General features: G+C 43.2%; 1 long non-coding RNA gene across 1 annotated transcript in view; it reads left to right on the top strand.

The window, feature by feature from the left end:
* LOC141096282 (uncharacterized) overlaps positions 1-19934 on the top strand; it is a 352604-nt gene that overhangs the window by 306694 nt on the left and 25976 nt on the right. The gene's annotated exons all lie outside the window — the stretch shown is intronic.

Below are 19934 nucleotides of genomic sequence, written 5' to 3'. Positions count from 1 at the left end.
GTCACCTCTAAATAGCCAGGAAACTGCAGCCACATGAGAATAAAACACATAAAACAGAAGGTCAATGCAATAATAGCTGTCACGCCCGCCATGTCTGTCATGTCTGCCATGTCTGTTTTGCCTCATGACCCCTGGAGCAGTGTGCACGCGCATCTCATGTCTGCCATCCTGCATGTTGCCTAGAGCAGTCTGCACACTTACCTCATGACTGTTGGGCTGCAAGATGCCTGCGTTTCTGCTCTGCCTTCTGTGATCATCTCTGTGTTCCAAGAACCCCTGATCATGTGTCCTTTCTATGTTACAGCACTGTCTGGCTCTGCAATCATCTCTGCATGCCTGGAATCCCTGATCATGTGACTGCTCTCTGTGATCCTGGAGGATCTGAACTGGAAGTTCTCCCCTGGTCCTGATCCGGAAGTGGAGGTGCTAATGCCCTATATCAGACCGCCCCTCCCTATGGTCAGGGCCTGAGTATCGTGTTGCTTCCCTGCATGGCTGCTTGGTCTGATCGGTCGCTCTCTGTATTCTGTGCCCCTGCACGCTGCCCTGTCGTGCGTCTCTGCACACGCTCTGTGATTGTACTCTGCCTCCTGTCTCGTGCCATGTCTAGTGTTTGTTCTTTGTGCCATGTTTTGTCTCTGCTCTGCTTTGCCTTGTAGTCCTTCCTTGCTCTGATTCCATTCTGTGCTCCTGTCAAGCTCCCATTCCTTGTTCCGTACCTTGCCTTGCTCTACCTCCACGCTAATCTCAAGGTGCTCCCTTGACCCGGCTCTGGGCTTCGGCCTACGCTCCACTGCTAGCACTGTTCTCACTCTGACCTGGTTCTGTGTTTCTGCCTATGTTCTGCACCGTGTTCCCTACCCTGTCTTGCCTTGTTTCTCACCTAGCCTTGCCTTGTTTCTTGCTTTGCCTTGCCTTGTTTCTTTGTGTGCCCTTTGCATGCGCCTGGCCTTCCTTGCCTCCTGCTTGTGCCTCAGCCATGCCTGCCCTAGCCGTGCCCGCCTGCTTGTGCCTCAGCCGTACTCGTCGGTCAGTGACAGCTGTGTCACCTTCTATACCCCAGTCGGGTTCGCTGGAGTCTTACCCGCCTGTTTGTGCTGCAGCCCGTCCAGCTAGCCAGTGCCCCAGCCATGCTCCCTGTGCTTCCTTGCACTCTCGCTGTCTCTGCATTGTGCTTCTCTTAGCACGCGCAGGCCCTCGCCTGCCCCGTGGCATACCTCCCTGTGCTTCTGTAAAAGTACGCGCAGGTCTTGCCATGTCCCCTGTTGTGCCATCTCGCACGCACAGGTCCTAGCCTGTACTCTGTCCCTGGCGTGTCCTCTGTACGTGCAGGACTCTGCTTTTAACCCTGACCCTGGCGTGTCTCTCTGCACGTGCAGGACTCTGCCTTGAACCCTGACCCTGGCGTGCCCTCTGCATGCGCAGGACTCTGCCTTGAACCCTGACCCTGGCGTGCCCTCTGCACGCGCAGGACTCTGCCTTGAACCCTGACCCTGGCATGTCTCTCTGCACGCACAGGATCCTGCCTTGTACCTTGTGCCTTGGCGTGTCTCTACACACACACACCCTGTCTTGTTTGTTGAGCTTTGTATCCTGGCGTGTCCCCTACACATGCACCTTGCTTTGAACCCTGGCGTGTCCCCTACACACGCACCCTGCCATGCACCTTGCCCTGGACCCTGGTGTGTCCCTATCATGCACCCTGCCTGGAATTATGCCTTGGACCCCTGCGTGTTCCCTAACACGCACCATGCCTGGAGATCTGTCGTGCCACCTTGCCTGAACCCTGGTTTGCCTGCCGGATGCCCGGAACCTGCCGATCGCTGCCAGAGATCGTAAGCCTGATGACTGTGGTCTGATGTCCAGAGCTGATGTCCGCAGCCTGATTCCCTGATCATGTCGATCGTTGCCAGCTGTCCGGAGTCTGATGCCATTTGTGTCTTTGCCTGTACCCAGGCGTGCCACCTGGCACATACCATGCTATGGACCTTGGCGTGCCCACGCACGCACCTTGCTATGTGTTCCCTGTGTGTTTACGTTTTGCACCTGTTGTTACCCTGAACTGTTCCGTAATGAAGTTATCTTGAACTTACGTCTTGTCTCGCCTTGTCTTGCTTCCGTGAGCCGGCCGTCTGGTCCCAGCTGTCGTGGTGGCTCACCCCCTTGGTCTTGCCCCTGACACTCCCTGTATAGGGGGTGGCTTCTCACAAGGTCAGCTCACCCTAGGTGGGTGGGTGCCACGGCCCACAGGGTCTACTCTCTAAAGAAAAACGACTCAGCGTAAGCTGACGCTCATCACAATAGCCTTCAGAGAGGGTGTTAAGATTACTTATCCACCCTTACAAGTGGATGGAGAAATGAAACTTATGGAATAACCCATTACCAGTTCATTGGCAATTGACAGGTAAGTGACCCTGCACGCAGCCGTTCAGCCACTTCCAACATATCAATTGTCCATAATGAAGCACTAAGGTTAAAATGATAGTCTCCCTATGTTTTCTCCTTGTAAAACAATAATATCTATACTTCCCTCCAATGCCTATACAGCTGTGTGGACACTCGATCTGCCGGGGATCCCTGTGACCAAACAGCATTCGCTACACTCTCCCCGCCTTTGGACAAGTCACATATATCTGAAGTAAGTGAAAGAGCAGCAGCTCTGTTTGTGATGATAATTAGACTGCCAAAAAGTCATCACAGAATATGAAGTATGAGATTCGATGTATTTTTCTTAATGTAAGACAATCTTTTTTCCCCTACAAATTTTTTTTGGGGGGAATGGGGTGGCATCTTATAATCTGAATTGTAGCTCTGCTGGAGCTTACCAACTGCGGTGGAGTGGGGTCCCAGGGTCTCTGCTGCCGGGAGCTTCTGGTGATGGCGGAGGCAGGGGTTGGCAAAGGCTGCAGGCCCCAGGCTGGTACGATGAGGTGTTTGGTGATGTGGTGGTCTCTGCCGACAATTTGTGAAAGACCGGAGCCCAGCAAATTCCATACTCTTTTATGCAGTGGACGCTGGAAAAAGATCTCCCGATATCTCAACTGCGCATGTGCCGCCTCCAGCAGTCACTTTCCCGGAGTCCACCACAGTAGAAAGTATGAAAGGTGCTGGACTCCAGGCATTCAAAAATTGTTGACGGAGCCCCTGCACCACTGAACACCTCATCGTACCAGCCTGGGGCCTGCAGTCATGGCCTAACTCATGCCACTGTCGAACACCCCTTCCTATCAGCCTGGAGCCTGCAGCATCTCCTGTCTCTGTTAGTAGCAACCTTGCCACCTGGGACCCCACTCCATCACCACTGTCCTCAAGATAAGCTACCGCAAAAGTGAATAATACATAAAATTTTATTAAGAAAAACTTTTTTTTCCTATTTTTCTCTTTAAAATGTAGGGTGGGTCTTATAAACCTGGGGATCCTATAATCTGCAAAATACAGTACACTAATCCATAAATCAGGTGTGAAAGTTGCAAGATTTCAATTTTTTTATGTAGTGATATGGAAAATCAAATAAAACATTGTCAAAACTAAAAAAAACTTAAACTTTAAAAAAAAAAAACTGATTTATACAAAATTTCCTTTTTTCCCCCAGATAGGATTTCTTTTTTTCCACAAAACAAAAATGTTATGCTTATAAAAAAGAAAAAAAAGAAAAGTTGGTACTATTGCAAATTTGGAATTGAATTTTTTTACAATTCTATCTCCTTTATTTATTTGATCAATATCTGTTACAAATGTTTCTAAGAACGTTGCATGAGGTGTGCTTACTTTATTACATGAATGTACCTGAAACTATTACATCACGAGTCTCTACGATTCCAAAAATAATCTATACTTTAATATGTATTGCATTAAATTTCTCAACCAAATATAACTAACCAATTATTAATTTTAAAGGCTGTCACTGACATATATCATATCAATGGGACATATGACTGCAAGTGTGGTATGACTGAGTAAGGCCGGTTTCACATTTGCGCTTTATAGCGCAGCGACGGCCTGAGCACGGCCGCCGCTAAGCCCCGCCCCCTGCTGGCTCCCTGCCCGCCCCATCCGGTCATCGCCGCCTACTAGCGCACATGGGCGCTTGCGATCTGCGCACCCTATCTTTAGCATAGGGTGCGCAGATCGTGTGCTAGCAGGATTTTGCCGTGCGCTGCGCACTTTTGAAGGTGTGCCTGTGTGCACCGAACGCAGCATGTTGCATTTTGGCGCGCACGGCGCACCTTCAAAAGTGCGCAGCGCATGGCAAAATCCTGCTAGCGCACGATCTGTGCACCCTATGCTAAAGATAGGGTGCGCAGATAGCAAGCGCCCATGTGCGCTAGTAGGCGGCGATGACCGGATGGGGCGGGCAGGCAGCCGGCAGGGGGCGGGGCTTAGTGGTGGCCGTGCGCAGGCCGTCGCAGCGCTATAAAGTGCAAATGTGAAACTGGCCTAATTTTGAGTTAATCCCGGTCTTTGACTTTTTTGACTCTTGCCAAATGTGGATTATTGTGGTGGATGATTTGAATAAAATTTTATAGAAAAAAAAAGATGGCCACTAAAATGTCATCAATCATTGACTAATAAGTAGCAATTATGATTTTGTGATTTTGGAAATGATAATTTCCAGTATTTCTGAAGATTTCCTAAGTGCCGTCACCCAAGTATGCCATCGTGATTTATGGATCAACACCATTGGCCGCATTAAGTCGTTTATAACATCTTCAACTTCACTTTCCGCCTCCTAATGCGCTTTTGATACAGTTTTATGAGTCACTTTAGTGCCGTCTTCGTAGCGCCAGGATCTGTTGTGATTACGTTCACAAATCATATGAGACGTATTGAAAGAGAATTTAATGCTCCAGATTCACTCGCGACGATATCAACTGTAAAACTTTGCACATTTCTAAATGGCTTCTCTAATAGGATGTTTGTTGTATCGGTTCTAGACTTAATAACCAACTCCTCGAAAAAATTTTGCTCCAAGCAAATACGATAGCATATTAAGTGTTTATCATATTTTTGCTTGTTTTTTTTATTTGTGTCTTGTTTACGATCACCCGCCGTCTTCGAAGCCTAATCGCAATATCTAACCGGCTACAATTATTGCTTAATTTGAAAAGAAACGTCATTGCAATTTTGCCGGCTTAAGTAAAAAAGTTCTCTCAAGCGTAATAAACATCTAAAAGCGATGGAAGAGAACTGAAAACATAAATTAAATCAAACAACATTCTCGTTCGACACACAATGGGAAAATTTAAAGAAGAAATAGAGTGTTAAATTATAGCACAATATTTGCATTAATTGTAATTTGGGGTACAATTTAGCATGACATTGAAAAGAATTCAGCAGTTATGAAAGGAATTGCCGTAAACATTAAGGATTAATGATGGAGAGATTTAGAATCAATTTTATGCTTAGTATTCAATGTTCCTGCTTAGATTTAATATAATATTGGACTGATGTATTGGAATATAATATATGAAAAATGTTTCACCTACTGTGGGAGATATATTTCCTCTATCACCTCGTTTTCTTTTTTAGGCCTATAATAATTAGTACCATAAATGCAAGATTTTACTTACGAAGAGGATAAGTGATTGCTAGGGTCCCATCACTCTAACCATCCACAGTGGAGCATGCATTCCACCACTCTATGGGGAAGCCTGAAATAGCCAAGTACAATGTTCGACTACCTCTGGAAGTCTAATAGAAAAGGAATTCAGGGGCATCGCACATGTGAAGGAGGGTGGACTGACATGTGGACCTGTCTGAGGAAGAAGGAACATGTAAAATATGATGTGTACACTGTTTGACAAGATATGTCTATGGGAACAGCTAGAATTAGTAAGAGACGGTGTAGTACCGAGTTTTGGCCACAAGGTGGAGACATAGGATAGTGAGTGAAGGGACCTAACAGCAGCTGAAGCTAAGATACGCAGAGTCATGGTGGGCGGAGTTACGGGACTGATGGGGGGGAATTCCCAAGAAAGGGGATAAGAGGAAAGAGCGTCCCGGGGGTCAGGGAGAACACCCAGAAGGAGACTGAGGAGAGGAGCTCAAGGGAAGACGGAGGAAGAAGGAGCTCAGGAAAAGACCAGAGAGAGAGACTGATAGTTGGGGGGTGGCCCTGACAGTACACCGGCAGACCGAAGGACGCTGACTAACAGACGCCTGGGGTACCGGACGGCTGGACACTGAAGAGGCAGTAAGTGTCACAGCGGGCAGACTCAACCAGGGAAAGCACTGTGGCCATGGGCCTAACAGCAGCCACGGTGAAAGAGCCCAGAGGGTCATCGCCAACCAGAGGAGAAGGTGATAGGTACCCGGGCCAAGGTGCAGAAGCGTCACATTGCTGTGGATGTCCAGGAAGTTGCTCAATAAAGTGGACCTGATTGAACGAGCTTCTGCTTCTGTCGTCAGTCCGTCTCACGGCAGAAAGGGACCACCCCCCAGTCGGCACACGTACTACACATGCACGACTTTCCCTCCTTTCAGACAGGGCATTCCAGAGCGCTATTAATGATTTGACTTAGATTTCTCTTTTGTTCGTTTATATTGTATAATGATAATTGATAAGAAAAAACAATTAACACTTCTTTTTTTTAAAGCATTCTGACTTTGCAGTGTTTTTTCCACACCTCCTAAATGTTTTAACCAATCCTGCATGAATATGTAGGTTGTACAAAGTGTATATTAAGTAGGATGGACCATGTAGATCAGTATGTCCTATTTCTCCTGATCCATAACCTTTGCAGAAGGAGAGCTTGGTACATGCAACATTATATATGCAATTATATGACATTTTTGGTTTATAATACTGATTTTGCAAGAATCAGAATATGTTTCCAGATAACTTTAGATTATCTCCTTATAGTTGTTGTCTCATAACTTCAAGCGGGATTCCTAAGAGTCGCCTTCTACTTCCTGGAAATCACAGCTCTTTTTATTGATTAGTCTACCTGGCACAATGTCATCATTGTGGCATTATGCATCTGAGATGCTGCACCAGGCCAGCTAATCAAAACAAGAGTTGTAGATGTTGGGAGGTAGGATGCAGTTCTCCGAATAATGACCTGGCAGCTGGACCAGGTCCTGCAAATTGATTTGCACTCACCCTACAAGGCATTACAAGAAAGCTTTGTTAAATTGTCTATTATTACACATCCTGTCATGCTGATGTTCTTCTGATGACAAGACAGCAACATCAGCTCCGTTACCTTCTGAAGGATCTTTATGGTTTGGAAGGTGATCATACTGGAATTAAAAAGGGGCATTGAGATCCATACTGGTCACATCTGATTAGGCAGCCTTTGCCAAGCTCAGTAATTTCTATGTCTATTTATTCAGATTAAAGGACTTAAAAAAAGTCTGAGTTCCCCTTAATTTGGACCTGTCAGGTTTATGTCTCACCTAAAATGGCAGATCCTCGAAGCCTTTGGTAAGTATGAGCAAGTAATATGCAGCCCAGACAGATGACATAGGTACAGTAAGGCAATCTAGTTAAAACAATGGAAGCAGATTTGGCAGGGCATAAAATCTCACCTATTGCACCTATTATTTCTTTTTATTATTTACCCCAGGGGTGGCAATTAGCTAGACAGCATGAAATCTCCACTCGTCAAGCACATGCATTGGTTTTTTCCTTTCTTGTTTTGAAGGTTTAAGCTATTAACGGTGTTCTCAGATCCTCACACCACATCCTACTGCTGCAAACTGAAGTGAAATGTCCACCTGCTGTGAAACAAAGTGCCTGCCTCATCTTCCCGATAAGGTTTATCTTTGAGTTTTCTGCTTAGTGCTATCACTGAATGAGCTCATGATCTGACAAGTTTGAAGACAGGAAAAAGTAAAGTATGCCTACTATTACCTATTTTTTTTTTTCCGTGTACATATAGAGTAGATATATCCATCATTCTTATGTATTCAGGTTCATCCCTTGTACAAAGATGAACTGCTTCTTGGAAACCAGGAAAAGGTGAATTTCTTAAAATGGTCTTCAAATCAGAGACTTTTTCTGTCTCTGAACATCTTTTCTTCAAGTTGTTTGTTAAATGATCAAAAATAACTACTCATAGAATTCAGGGTCCACAATGGACCATTGACCAAGAGGAAAATAAAGTTATTCTTCTAAAAGACTTTAAGAGGTGTGAGGGGTTGACACCCTTAGCTGCTCCTTCCAGTAGACACAGGAACATTTTGGTAGTGAAACACCTGCTGGTTTATTAAAGTCAGCATACACAAAGGCCGGGTTGTGGAAAACAGAAGCAGAGCCTTCCTGGCTTAACGGAAAAAAAAACAAAGTATAACAGAGCCCTTTCACTGCAGGTTTCACCTGCAGACGCCTTGCAATGTCCTCAGCTCCTCCTGGAGCCACATGGGAGTCCTTCCTCTCCCACTTCATATCTCCATCTGTTATGACTGAGTCACCGAGAAGGAAAATCAAAACACAAGCTCAGCCCAGAAAATCAGAGAGGTTGGAAACTAGTGGATTGCAGACCCCTAATCCTATCACACAACTAGCAGTAGCCGTGGAGTGTTCCTACGGTGATCCTAGACACCTCGTCACAGCCGGAGATCTAAATAAGCCTAAAGAGAGAAAAGGGAAAAACTGCCCCAGAGCAGACCCCAAAGCAATAGGTAGCCCCCAACATATAATGACGGTGAAGAAAGATGAAAACACTAACACAGATAGAAAGATAGGTTGAGCAAACGATGGGGCCCAAGCTAACTAAAAAGGACAGGACAGAAAAGCTGCTGTCTGCAATCCGAGAAAACCCTGCTAAAAATATTACCAACACAACTGATAAGCAAAAAGGACCCTGAAGTCACTAGACTTCAAACCCTATATCAGCACTCAGAATATTCTGAAAGCAGAGCAAAAGAGAACACTGATCAAGGAATAAGAATCCAGCACACCCCCAGCCGGGGATGGCTGAACTAAAAAAACAAGGTAAACAAAACCAAAACTAATAAGTTCAATAGCAGAGCAAAAACTCATCTTTGGGAAGCAGGAATCAGACTGGTCTCCAAGAATTCAGCAGAGAAATCACCAGCCACTCAGAAAGGCGTCGGCTGCCTTATATCCAGTCTGAAGTTCCTGTTACCCAGTCACAATCCACCTGATCAGGTGTTTGGTTTCTTTCATCCAAATCAGCCTCACTACCTTCCTTCACCAGAAGAGGGAGATCCTCGGACACAAAAGGTGAATGAACAGATGAGCTCACAGCATCCATCTGTCTCTCATGTCGAGGTATTTAACATCTCATGTGATGGTCGCTTGACCTTAACCTCACACAGGTCCTGTCAGGACTCTGCCAGTAGAGATATGGTGGAACTCCTCCCAGCCACTCTGTAAAGGTCCACTAAAACCAGTCCATAACATAGGTTCCTATTAACCCTCTCAGCAGTTAGCATGCTGGAGGCAAAAACACTCTGGTTTTACATCACTGACCACAGCATGCGCAGTGACACGTATCTCCCTTCACATACTATGCCAGTGACTCTGTCGCAGAGGCTATATGGATTGTCTACTATACGTACAACCTCTTCTCAATCGTTATGCTTCCTCCTTGTAAAATACCAACACTTATACTCACCTTCGGTGTACTTTGTACATTAAAGTGAATGGTGTCCTTCTAAAACTACAACTTGTCCCAGAAAAAAAAGCAAGTCCTCATATAGATATGTTGACGGGAAAAAAAAATTGTACGGCTCGTGGAAGAAGGGGAGGAACAAAAATTTAAAGAGAAAAGAGAAAAATTGCCTGGCAGTGAAGGGGTTAAAGCACCTATGAAAACTTTTCATTCTGCGATGACTAAGAGTTTAATAGAAGCAAAATTAACTTTTTTTTGCCCGATCGCAGATATTGAACTAAATAGCATCTGCCAACATGTAATTAGTATTAGCATGCAGTAGCTTTTTTATAAAACATCTCAACACAATACTAACTGAAAAACAGCCAGATGATAGTGCCACATTAATTAACTCAGTGCCACCTGATCTATTCTCGCCAGCGTAGATATATGTGTATGGGTAAATGGACACGACTTACCGATGGCACATGATCAATCTTTCTTTGGCACTAAACTATGAATTACCATCCAATGGAAAACAATTCAGTTCTATTATCTTATATCTTGTATATATTTGCATATTATACAAAATACCAAATAAATTCGGAAAACAGTGGAAAAACAACCTGTAAAAGTCGGGTCTGGGCTAATTTTTAAAGTACCGTATATACTCAAGTATAAGCCGAGATTTTCCGCGCATTTTTTAAGGCTGAATGTGCCCTTCGCGGCTTATACTCGAGTCCTAGATCAGGGGGTCGGCGGGGGAGGGGGAGCGCGGCTGTCAGTTGTATTTATGTGGTATACTTATCTACATACAGTAGAAGTTTGGCATTGAATCTTCCTAATGGGTTGGATCCCTTGCAAGCTAGCCCCCCATCAGTAGTATTCAATACTATATTTTTGGGCGTGGTGTATTGTTTATTAAAATACAAATTACCATACTAGTAGAGACAATCTATCTAACCTTTCGACACTTCTAATTCACCAAGTTCGGAAAATTTTTTCCAAAAATTTGATTTGCTGGGAATAAGTTAGCCACGAATTGCAGATAGTCCCATTGTCCTGAAATTATGTCTATTCTTGGCTGTGTATGTTGCGTTTCTTTGTGTGTTTCATTTGGAAGTGAGATGTGCGAGAGATGGTCACATGTCTTGGTTTGGATAATCAACAGCAGTTATGTTGTTCTATATTGACATGTGACCCCGTTGGCCATTCACAGCAATCATTAATAATATAATAATATTTTTTGTTTCTATAGGGCCAACATAATCTGCAGCACTTTACCATTCAGAGTCATTATATAGAGTTGATTCCCTGGCGGCATGATGTTAGGCTGCACTGCATTATTATTCCATAAGTACCGCCCCATTGGTAAAGACCATAAACATTAGCAACAAATGAAAAGGCCCAGATATCTGTAACCGTATTTCGGATTTGAATAAAACAAAACCCGGTACACTCAGGGGAACAACGGTAATCAAATAAGAGCAAAACCTGGCCACTTTCAACCTGGTGACAGGTGCCATTGAAATTCACTGCTCAAAAAAAAATAAAGGGAACACTAAAATCCCACATCCTAGATATCACTGAATGAAATATTCCAGTTGGAAGTCTTTATTCATTACATAGCGAAATGCGTTGAGAATAATTAAACATAAAAATGATCAATGTAAATCAAAATTAATATCCCATGGAGGTCTGGATTTGGAATCATACTCAAAATCAAAGTGGAAAGCTAATCCAACTTCAGTGGAAATGCCTCAAGACAAGGAAATGATGCTCAGTAGTGTGTGTGACCTGCACGTGCCTGTATCAACTCCCTACACCACCTGTGCATGAGCATGATGACAAGGCGGATGGTCTCCTGAGTGATCCCCTCCCAGCCTCCCAGACCTTGATTAAAGCATCAGTCAACTTCTGGACAGTCTGTGGTGCAACATTGCTTTGGTGGATGGAACGAGACATGAAGTCCCAGAGGTGCTCGATTGGATTCAGGTCTAGGAAATGGGCAGTGCAGTGCAAAGCATCAATTTCTTCATCATACATGAACTGCTGACACACTTCAGCCACAGGAGGATCTCATCCTGGTACCTAATGACAATCAGGGTACTTCTGGCTAGCATATGGAGGGCTGTGCGGCCCTTCAAAGAAATGCCTCCCCACATCATTAGTGACCCACTGCCAAAACGGTCATGCTGGAGGATGTTGCAGGCAGCAGAGCATTCACCACGGCATCTCCAGACTCAGTCACGTCTGTCACATGTGCTCAGTGTGAACCTGCTCTCATCTGTGAAGAGCACAGGGCGACAATGTTGAATCTGCCAATCTTGGTGTTCTCTGGACAATGCCAATCGACCTGTACGGTGTTGAGCTGTAAGCACAACGCCCACTTGTGGACGTCGGACCCTCTTACCACTCTCATGGAGTCTGTTTCTACCAGTTTGAGCAGACACAGTGGGTGTTAATGGCATGCTGGAGGTCATTTTGCAGGGCTCTGGAACTGATGCTCCTTTTCCTACTTTCACAAAGGAGGAGGTAGCGGTCCTGCTGCTGGGTTGTTGCCCTCCTACGGCCCTCTCCACATCTCCTGGTGTACTGACCTGTCACCTGGTATCTGCTCCATGCTCTGGACACTGTGCTAACAGAAACAGCTACATTTCTTGCCTCAGCCCACATTGATGTGTCATCCTGGATGAGCTGCACTAGCTGAGCAACTTCTGTGGGTGGTAGACACCATCTCTAGGGGTGAGAGAAATAACAAAATGCAAAAGTGACCAAAACAGCCAAAAAGGATGCGAACAGGGAAATGGCCTGTGGTCATCCCCTGCAGAACCACTACATTATAGGGGTTGTCATGCTGTTCCCTTTATTTTTTTGAGCAGTGTATATCTGACTTAGCAGGTAATATACTAATTGTATCTCTATGTCAAATTTTTCCCAAGTGATATTTTTCTGAATTAATTTTAAAACCAAAGACCAGACCTCATCCCTTTTAGTTCAACCTCCCTTCTCCAGCACATTTATTTCTCATGTCAACCCCACTGTCTATAGAAGGTCGATAACATTGTTTACCACAAGCATAATCATTACAAGTAAATTGATTTTTTTTTTTTGTCCAGGCACGAAATGCTATATAGCGTAGTTTTAATGTATATTATTTGTGAGACCGGCCACCATGTTTTAAAACGTACATTATATTGGACATGGTGCTGTTACTAGACAGTGCTACGGGTATAGAAAAGTCATTCACCGTTAAGTGGCAGCTAATAGGTCTTCTTGAAGGATATAGCTATTACAAATGGCTCCAAATAAAAATAAAACCGGGAAAAATGTATCACCATCTAGTCCAAACAATTACAATTGCTGCCAATAAGCCTCAAGCCACATGTAGTAATAAAAAATGTGTACTTCCCATGATGGAAGTGATGTGATGGGACAAGATGTTGGCTTGGCGTACATTAGAACGGATAAAATGGACAGATACAGGTCCCTAATTATGTAATTTTTCATGTACAGTATATTAAAGTTATACCAAAGTTATGGAACTACTTGTTCCTCGCCAACTAATGCCCTTGATTGGTATAAGTATATAAAACAGATAATGATAAACTAAAGGAATAATAGGACACATTTTGTCCAGGAATCCTTGTAAGAAGTCAGTCGAGTCTAAAATGGAAAACTCCTTATCTGTCATCAGGATTTCACCCAAAAAACTATTTATATGCGTAGAATGTAGAAAGTCCATAGGCAAGTCCAGCAATATCTTTCCATGGTTAATCTGTTCCTCCATTACAGAGAAATCAGTGTTTGAATTGTTATGTAAATGAACCTAAAGAGCTATGGTAGATCTAAAGCCTCCGTCACTCCAGCTCTATTCCCTGAACAGCCCAGCCCTGCATGATTGACAGCAGCCTCCATGTTGTGTGACTTCAGTCAAAGGAGTAATCAGACAAGCAGGAAGAGGCAGCACTTATCGGGGAACAGAGGTGGAGTGATGGAGGTTTCAGATCAGCAAATAGTTCTTCAGTTTCCTTTGCATATTAATTCTTAGTAACAGAAGAATGGACTGGCCACGTAAAAGTATTGATGAACTTGTCTGAATGCACATATGAGTTGTTTAGGGTGTAAAATCTGCTGATATTTTCTTTTTAAATGCGGAGCACATGGAAAACTCACAATCCTAAAGTCAATGGCCCAGCCAGGAACATTGTCACCCTATTGCAAAACTTGGTCTCCTATATGATCGTTATAGTATGTAAGTTTGAGAAAGTTTTGAAAACTAATTTAATTCCTTCACTTTTTTTATTCACTATTTACTGCTTTCCTTCCTCCTACGATGTTCAGATTTGTCCCCTTTATTAATAGGAAAAGCAGAGGCCGGCCTTAGGGAATAATGGAGATGGTGTTTGGCGCTCTATCTACTTAAAGGGGATTTATCACCTCCAAACTGTAAACTAAACAACTACTAAACATTGATATAGTGCACTTACCATCCTTAAAATCATACCAACAGAATACATTTTAAAAGTATTAGTGACAGAGAATTTGGCTTATATTTCATATGCAAATGAGGGTGTCTTGGTGCACCCTTAGTATAGCCAAGATGAGAGCAAAAATAGTGGTCACAGGAGAGCACTGGGAAGGCAGCCTGAGAGATGATGGGAAGGGTTGGATCCTACCGCAGCTCCAGCTGTATACCTCCAAGGGAGGATAAATGCAGCAGTAAGATGAAAAACGGTCAGAGGAGCGCTAGAAAAGACCAGGCCAAGGGAGCTTTTTCTTGAACCGCAACGCGTTTCGACGGTACCACCTGATGAAGACGGGGTACCATCGAAACGCGTTGTGGTTAAAGAAAAAGCTCCCTTGTCCTAGTCTTTTCTAGTGCTCCTCTGACCATTTTTCATCTTGCTTCTTAGTATAGCCAAGGGCACAGTTGGGCTTCAAGTTGCATATCAACCACTTCCCTTGATCCTGATTAAGGGTACCGTTACACTAAGTGACGCACCAGCAATCCCCACAATGATACGACCTGGTAAGGATCACTGGTGCGTCACTGCATGATCGCTAGTAAGCCGTCAAACAGGCAGATCTACTCAACGATGCGGCGATCCGTATAATGACCTCGGCGGTCATAGGTACCTTGTCACACAGCAGCTATTCTGATGACTCACACCTGCGTCCATGAGTTCTGTATCGCTAACGAGGTCGCTTGTCGGCGTCAAACACAGTGATGCGCGCTGGCCAGCGGGACGCCAATGATCAAAAAATGGCCCAGGTCATTCGAGCACGATCAGCGATATCCAGCGGGGGGGGGGCGGTCGCCGCTATGTGTCACAAGTAGCGAGATTGCTGATGAGGTTGCTATTGCGTCACAAAATTGGTGATGCTTCAGCGATCTCGCTAACGATCTTGTTATGTGAGACGGGGGCTTAAGGCAGTGGCTTGTTCAGAGTAAGTTGCCAGAACTCAATCTGAGATCATGCATATGCACACTGACTCTGGAGGAACCCACACAGTGTCAGTGTGGGTGTACTCTGATCCCTGGCTACTGCTTGATATGCTAAAACACCTGGAAGTGCAATGACCGAGCATCTTCAAAGATGAGCCAGGGTTCAGAGCACCCACGAATCCACACTTCTGTAAAGACTGGAGTATGACCTCATCTCCTGTAAGGTCAGACACCATAGCATCTGCTATATCAGCCAACCCAAAGGTTATGTTCTAACTCAAAAAAATACTTAAATCTCTCATCACATCTGAGAGCAGTATAATATAGAAAGCAAGTCCCTAATTCAAGCGATGTATCACTTATATGGCTATTAGCTCCACTTTTGATAAAATCACTGTTGTCTCTGCTGCAGATCTACCCGTTCTCTGAATTCTGAGCTCTGTATAACCCCGCCCACATCCCTGATTGGCAGCTTTTTGTGCACACTGTAGAAAGCTGTCAATCAGTGGTGGAGGCGGGGTTTGTGCTAGAGGCAGTACGTTTACTGGTCCCCTAGTAATAATCTCCTGATAAGACAGTGATTGTATCAAGTCCAGTAAGTGACACATCGATGGAATCAGGCTCTCAGATAAAGTGCCAAAAACCAGATGACTGATTCTCTTTATTAGATCGATTACACTGGTCAACAGCATTTTTGGTGCCAAAGATATTTCATCGAATTTAGGGTATTTTTGGGGTGCTGATTCTGAATATGTCATCAGTTTTGCCAGATTGGCTCAAGTTTTTGAGATTTTTGGTATCTTATTTATAGCACTTGTTGGTAAATGCGACGCATCATCTCATTAATTTCTTTGGATTAGTACTTGAACTGAGCAGTTCTCAATATAGTTTTGTGTTAATTAGTGTTCTAAAAGTTTGTTCATAGCTTGATTTTTGCACTAACTTTATGTTGTTGTCTGTTTTCCAGTGAAAAGCATGAACTCATCATGAAGAAGTTGTCTTAACGATCCAGACTCATTCTGTTACATTTGTGGTGAATATACACTGCCAAAACATAGAAGAAACATAACACACTTCGTAAAAAAAGTGTATTTTGCCTATTTTGGGGTTATGCTTGGGGACCAAGACAAGTTTTGGGCACCACACATAGTGTGCAAAGCATGTATCGAATTATTACGAAAATGGAGCAAAGGACAAAGAAAAAGCTTCAAATTTGGTGTTCCAATGGTGTGGAGAGAGCCAAAAAATCATCATGATGACTGTTATTTATGGTAAACACAGGTACAGGCACATCTTCACAATGAGGGACAGGCCTTCTTGCAGATTCCATGTTACTCCCATTTTCGTTTCTTATGCTTATTGAATCCTTGCACTTGCACTGCACAGAAATAACAGTCATCATGATGATTTTTTGGCTCTCTCCACACCATTGGAACACCAAATTTGAAGCTTTTTCTTTGTCCTTTGCTCCATTTTCGTAATAATTCGATACATGCTTTGCACACTATGTGTGGTGCCCAAAACTTGTCTTGGTCCCCAAGCATAACCCCAAAATAGGCAAAATACACTTTTTTTACGAAGTGTGTTATGTTTCTTCTATGTTTTGGCAGTGTATATTCACCACAAATGTAACAGAATGAGTCTGGATCGTTAAGACAACTTCTTCATGATGAGTTCATGCTTTTCACTGGAAAACAGACAACAACATAAAGTTAGTGCAAAAATCAAGCTATGAACAAACTTTTAGAACACTAATTAACACAAAACTATATTGAGAACTGCTCAGTTCAAGTACTAATCCAAAGAAATTAATGAGATGATGCGTCGCATTTACCAACAAGTGCTATAAATAAGATACCAAAAATCTCAAAAACTTGAGCCAATCTGGCAAAACTGATGACATATTCAGAATCAGCACCCCAAAAATACCCCAAATTCATTAAAATATTTTGGACACCAGAAAAAAAAATTTTTTTCGTTGACCTGTGTTATTTCTTGCTTGGGTACTGCAGTTTAGATAGTCAACTTGGCTATACTCTGTTTCAAAATCTTATCCATAAGTTTTAATTATCCTTATGATTTATTAATATGACATTAAGAATTATCTTTCTGCCAGAACTCCCGGAAGTATCTATTTATATGTCAGAAATTTCCCTTGATGCATATTCTATATTTTTAATGTGACTAAAGTATGAATACCGAGAAGTTATCCAGACAAGATTTCAGTCCTACCTGCAAATCAAGCTTCCTTCAATCCACATTCCACCCCTAAGGCATAATGTAAATGATGAAGAGGATGGGGCTTCATTTTGTCAAAGTCCTTTCAAATATCAGGTTTTATTAAACAAAACATTTTTCTTAATCACAGATGCCCAGCGATGGGATGAATGACATCTTGATGTGTTCTCGTTGAAAAAAATCGACTCCCATGGCATTTTTCTATGCACTTTTAAAAAATGAGCTTGAATTTGTCTTGTTCAGAGATAAGCCCTAACGCGATGTCTGCAAAGCTATGGCATTTATAGGCACGATTTCAGCCTCATAACACAGAAATGAATTGTGCCAAAAAAAAAATGAAAATAAAACATCATATCTTAGAGACTTCTTTCATTTGATCGGAACATTGCTTGGCGGATTTGACCCTCTCTGCATTTTGACAAAAATAATTCTTCAAAGGGAGCATTGTTGTGCAGAGTTATGGAGAACGTCGCAGACTGAGATGAAGATGGCACTTCTTCTTAGAAAAAATATAGTGGTTTATTAGGCCATATGGGCTCCTGCGACGTTTCGTTTCAAGGTGTGAGCCTTTCTTCTCGTCATTTATAGATATAATCCATCTAAAAGGTAGAGTGACTTTCTAATTGCCTAACTTGTGCCAATCAGAAGTTACAGCCAGTTATAGGCTTCAGAGCTGCATTCACAATTCTGCTGGTTGTAAAGAAATAAGTCCGTAAAGTTGGCTGTGCTTCTATGTGGCAGTGTTAGCTGTAAGTGGATTTTCGGGTTTTCCAATAGTGCAGATGTTGGTCTGAATAGTCCTAAGCTGGACATGAACGTTTACCAGCTGCCCAGCTCCATGATGCAACCTCTAACTGCTGCTTTATTCCATAATATCAAGTGATTATATGTATTTCAAACTCACCTATTTCCTTGGCTGTGCTTTTAGTCTACACTATCGCAAGTGCAGAAAACAAGTAAACATGGAGCATACAATCCATGAAAAAGTATATCAATATCGTAAAAAGTATGTTTTAATAACAAATAGTTCATAATCAAGAATACGATACATATATCAAAAAGGTTGTATAGCAGAAAGTGCTATATATCTTATACGTGAGTGACCATCAAAGTATTGTCCCCATAAGAGGTGCAAGGAGTCATGTCCTTAGTATCTGTTACCCATTTTAATGGTTGTGGATGTGACACGCGCCCCTACGCGCGTTTCGCTTCGGCTTCCCCAGGGGGCCTTGGCACCTCTTATGGTGACTGTACTTTGTCTTCCCTATGTGGTGCTGGAGCCTGTCATTCCATAATTACTTGTGCATTAAATAAATGCACTGTCACTTCACGTATACAATGAGAATAATGTGAAAGCTCTTTTCCTATATTCGTGCTTGTGGGGTGACACCACATATTTTGGTGCACCTTTTTTTTTACCTGATTTGGACAGCTCTATTATTTGATACAACCTTTTTGATATATGTATTGTATTGTTGATTATGAAGTCTTTGTTATTAAAATGTACTTTTTACGATATTGATATGCAACGTATAGAAAGAACACCGTGAGCACAACTCAAGATGGTGCTAAGGTTAGGTTCCCAAACCATTAAAGCAACAAATATGAACCTAGCACTCAACGTAAAGGTATTTGCAAGGAGGTTTATTGTAGTACACGAAAAAAGACGTTTCGGTCAATGTGACCTTCAGTTATGAGGAGAATGATCTCTCTAAGGTAATGAGCTTGTCAGTATATAGGAGAGGGGCAAACGTGCCTCCAGATGCGGTGTCCACCTTTACCTTTAAGTTGAGTGCTAGGTTCATATTTATTGATATGCAACAGCCCTGGTATGGGGCCATTCCGTTCACTGTTATCCACCCCCACGCAGCGTCCACAGCCGATTGAATAACCACAGACAACAGGTCTCGGGGATAACAGCTGCTTTACTTCAGCAGAACGGGGAGAAATAACATGGAGTTATGGTAACAGTTCACGTGGGGAATCCACGGCCAATACAGTTCAGGATTGGATTCTGACACAGAATTAAGGTTCTGGAGTTTTAAGAACCTGGATTAGTTAGGAGCAATATTTGCAAGTAATTATAAGAAGCTCAAAGTCTCTTGGTGGCATAAAGGCAGAAGAGGGAATATATGGCAATATTTACACACCTGAAATCCTGTATTCATTTTCTCAGCTGGTCATGATACGTGTAGAAATATACTAGAAGGAAATAACGGATAATTTGCGGTGAGGCGGGGGACCCTCGATTTTCTCAACACGCAGAGCAATAGGTTCTTCTGTACACATTTAGTGTGACCTAATGCTGGAGAAGCATGCCTTAAACTGGACAGCATGGATCCAGGGTTAAAAAAAAAAAGGTTAAAAGTCTTCAGCCATCTTGGCTGTAGAAGTCGGTGGAAGATCCAAGGCATTAGGCCTGGCTATATGTCTCGACATGAAGAGAAGGATGAATCTCTAGGCTTGGAGCCTAGAGGGGGTCAGGGGACCCCTCACATGAGGTCTGCTCTGGGTTACATCTTGAACCAGACACCTCAGGGAACCTTCCAGAACCCTGTATAATCTCCACAGAGACTGGAGGTAGCTCCTCCCATTGAACCTTGGTGACAGGGTCACTGACCAATAGGATAACCCTCAATTCTTGTGTCAGACTTCACATGGTGAGATTAATATATGAATCATGAATA

This window comes from Dendrobates tinctorius, unplaced genomic scaffold (assembly GCF_039654945.1).
Source record: "Dendrobates tinctorius isolate UK_male_01 unplaced genomic scaffold, ASM3965494v1 ptg000009l, whole genome shotgun sequence".
Classification (NCBI taxonomy): domain Eukaryota; kingdom Metazoa; phylum Chordata; class Amphibia; order Anura; family Dendrobatidae; genus Dendrobates; species Dendrobates tinctorius.
Note: the sequence above shows the minus strand (reverse complement) of the source record. Positions and strands in the feature narration are given on the sequence as shown.